This window comes from Fukomys damarensis, unplaced genomic scaffold, assembly GCF_012274545.1.
Source record: "Fukomys damarensis isolate Sample0158 unplaced genomic scaffold, DMR_v1.0_HiC HiC_scaffold_39, whole genome shotgun sequence".
Lineage (NCBI taxonomy): Eukaryota > Metazoa > Chordata > Mammalia > Rodentia > Bathyergidae > Fukomys > Fukomys damarensis.
The window spans coordinates 988,951-992,722 of record NW_022900951.1 but is presented as its reverse complement, the minus strand read 5'-3'; the positions used below and the strand labels follow the sequence as shown (position 1 = coordinate 992,722).

The 3,772-nt window shown below is 57.1% G+C and overlaps 1 long non-coding RNA gene across 1 annotated transcript in view; it reads right to left on the bottom strand.

Annotated features, from left to right (window-relative positions):
* The window catches only part of LOC117284739, a 7,888-nt gene extending 6,296 nt beyond the window's left edge, over positions 1 to 1,592 (bottom strand). The window contains exon 1 of the long non-coding RNA XR_004515824.1: positions 1,551 to 1,592. This is a non-coding gene — a long non-coding RNA (uncharacterized LOC117284739). The remainder of the gene's footprint in view (positions 1 to 1,550) is intronic.
* Between the last annotated feature and the right edge of the window lie 2,180 nt (positions 1,593 to 3,772).

The window sequence follows — 3,772 nt, the reverse complement described above, 5'->3', positions numbered from 1 at the left end:
GGGTGCTGCGGGCCCAGCTCCCAGCTCTCCCGGTTCCCCTGCAAGTCCGGAGCCCCCCCGCCCTCCGGGCCCCAGGAGGAGCGGATTTCCAAGTCAGAGGACGCACGGGGACATCTCTGAGTGTGCAGGGGCCCAGGCTGTTCGGAATCGCCACGCACCGCAAACTACGTTATATCTGTGTTTTAAGTGTGGAGAGGTAACTTCTGCCTCTTCCACGCACAGGTGGTGGCCATGAGCTGAGGGGTGAGCCCTGAGCCTCGGGACCTCAAGATGCGGCTGTGTGGACACCCGTGTTTGTTGATCGACTCTCTCACCCCCAGGATCTCAAGCTGCGGCCATGTGTTGAAGGTGGGATCTCTGAAGAGCTGGGAAGGTAAACTGAGTCCCCGGGGAGGCCCCGACCCCACAGGGCTGGGTCCCTGAGAAGAGGCCGGGAGGACGTGGACACACACAGAAGAACATGCGTGTGAGGACACAGGAGCCCGGGAGTGTGGCCTGGGGAGGAGCCGACGCCGCCCACGCCTGGGCCTCGGGCCTGCAATGCGGGGAAGGGACGGGAACATCCAAGGTTTAAGACCTTTGGTCTATGATACTGTATAACAGCACCTTCCTTCACTAAGCTTGGAAGGAGGCCCTCCTGTCTCTGCCTCCTCCAGGGGAGACCTTCCTGCCTCTGCTTCCTCTTGGGGCTCTCGGCTGCCTTGGGCTGTGGCCCCGTCACTGCAGTCTCTGCCCGTCTCCACGCAGCTTCTCCTGTGCATCTGTGTCTCCTCCTCTGCCCTACGTGAGGACGCTGCCGTGGTAGTCAGGAGGCTGAGGCGGGACGGCCTCATCTCGAATCCTCCTCCAGTTCCCTCTGCAGGGCCGTTTCTGGTCAGGGCCCATTCTTAGGCTCTGCCGAGTTACGGACCCATCTTTCGTGGCCATAGAAAGCGGCCTCCCCGGGCCGAGGTTGGGAGGCGGCACCACAGCTCCCGCAGGACGGGGCCACGCTGGCCGCTGACAGAACAGACTCGGACGGGGACCCGAGCCCCAAGGAGGGTTTGTGAGAGCCACAGACCCCAGGGGCAGAGTCCCTCTCAGGCCAAGAGCGGCCGGGTGCACGGCAAGGGACCGCAACACCCAAGGGGAGCAGGGCGGGACCGGCAGGGAGAACGTGGCACAGAGGCAGAGGCACCCGAGCCAGCTCTTCCCGAACGGTGGCGTCTTGGGCTCCGCGCCTCTGTTCAGAGCCCATTTCTGGCCCTCACAGGAATCCCCTGCTCCGGAGTGACCCTGCCGTCACCCGCAGGTCCCCCTCTTTTCCAGCGGGCTATCGGGCTCCCCAGCCCAAGGGAGGCAGGCGGCTGGCTGGCCTCTTCCTACCGAGCATCTTGGTCCCGGGCTGTTGGCTCCCAGTTACATTCTCTGCCCCCTCACACCCCGGCACAGAGAGGCCCCCAAGTCCCTGGCCGACAGCTTCAGGGTGCGGGGCAGCGGGCGGCTGGGAACTCGGGACCCACTCCACACCCGCCACACCCTCCCGGCGCCCTCATGCTGCAAAGCAGTACCTTGCGTGTCCCCGTAGCTGTTATAGCCGCCGCCTCCGGCTCCTCCTCCTCCTGCACCTCCTGCTGTGGAACAGACAAGGGGCATTCACGGGGCCACCGTGAACGGGGTCCTGTGTGTCTCTAATCGGCCCAAACTGGTGCCGAACTCGAGACCCTCCTGCCTCAGCCTCCTGACACGGCTGGAGTTATAGGCCTGCAAAACTGTGCCTTGCTTTAGTTATTCTTTATTCAGAGGTGGTGTTTTATATTTTTCCCCGGTCTCACTCTAAGATGAAGTTCTTTGTTTATCGCGCATACACCCAGCCAAAAAGCTACATGAGTGTCTGTGTGTGCACATACGTGTACTCACATGTACAAAGGCAGGGAGGTGCAAACGCACAGCTACATGAGGACATGGAACACACACACATGCACACGTACAAACCAATATGCCTAGCAAAGGTGCGGTACGTGTTTCCCTACGCGAATGCATACAAGAGACACGCATGTGTGCGCAGGAAACACATCCGAACATAAGAAAAGGTCTCTACAGGCCAATAGCAGCCACGCACACGTGAAGCCGTTTATCGGCCCACAGGAGGAGGCCGGTGCCTGGGACTGCAGCACCGCGGAGGCTGAGGCAGGAGGATCGCTGTGAGTTCAGGGCCAGCCTGGGCTTCATCGTGGGTTCAAGGCCAGTCAGAGCTACACAGAGCGGCCCTGGCGCCCAAGGTGAATAAAGCCATTTAGAGACCGCATAAAGACACACGTACACGGGGAGGAAAGCGTACGTGCAGGTACAGCACAAACGTGAGTGTTTGGAGGACGAGAGGCGTGTGTGTGCACTGCACGTACGTGAGGGTGGCTGTGCCCGCGTGTAATGTGCACGCACGGGCCTTCCTCGGCCCGGGCACTGGCACGTGAGTCCACACCCACCTGCACGAACGTTCATAAAAAGCCGTGCGTAACTGTAGAGGGGACACAACGAGCACATACCACGTGGGGTGCACGTTTACATACGTGTGCGCGTGTACGAAAGGAGTGTGGGTATCAAGATGGGGTTGTGAGCGTGCGCCTTACAGGGGCCTTGTGACGAGATCTACACGCGGGCGTGCAGGATGCACCTGCGCAGGTGTGATGAGCAAGAGGCCCGCAGAAAGGTGCAAGTGTCCGTGTGTGTGTCAGACACGTGTGCACGCCTGCAGTGCTACAAATAAACCTGTGGTGTGTGTGCACACGTACTTATGACGCCTGCATGTGTATAGCTAAAAGTGTAAGTGTGTTTCCCAAAACATGCACATGTACGAAACTTACACATATTGGGCTGGGGATTTAGCTCAGTGGTTCTGCCCCCTGCTTCGCAAGTGCAAGGTCCCGAGTTGCAACCCCGGTACCAAAACTAAAAAATTAAATTTAAAAAATAATAGGAATTAAGCCTATAAATGCCTACGTGTGTATATACACAAAGCTTGTGTGTGCCTATCTAAAAGCGCGTGAATATAAATTTCTTTTACAAAAAGTACATACATATAAAACTTATACGTGCAAATGCATAAAGGCATAAATCTATGCTTGTGTACATACACGAGGCATGCAGAGACCTATACACAGATATAGAAAAGCGTGTGTGTCTTTAATCAACTATATGTGCACAAAACACTGTACCTATAAATAAACAACAGCGTATATCTAGGCAGGTGTCTGTACAGAAAAGGCTTCCGCACACCTGTATAAAGATTTCTAAATGGGCCGGGCTTGGTGGTGCACACCTGTGATCCCAGCACTCGGGAGGCTGAGGCAGGAGGATCGCTGTGAGTTCGAGACCAGCCTGGGCTACACAGTGAGTTCCAGGTCAGTCTCAACTACCTAGTGAGACCCTGTCTCAAAAAACAAACAAAAAACCCAAAGATTTCTACATGGGCAGGTGAAGGTGTGCGTGCGTACGCTTGCTTGTGTGCACGCAACAGGACTGCGTACACAGACGCGGTGACATAGGAACGCGCGTGTTATAAAATCATGTCTACACAAAAACATACAAATGAACACGGAAAGCTAAACTTTCCCGTGTGTGTGTGCTCGTGTAAGGCACGTACCCTGGTCGTGTACGCACGCACTCCTTTTATACACAAATCTAGGCGTAAGAACGCAGGGTCACACGTGCGCGGCTGTACACAGCCGGCCAAAGGCTCGCGCGCGGCGCAGGAAAACACCAGCTCGCAGCACCGCGCGGGTCCCACGGTTCC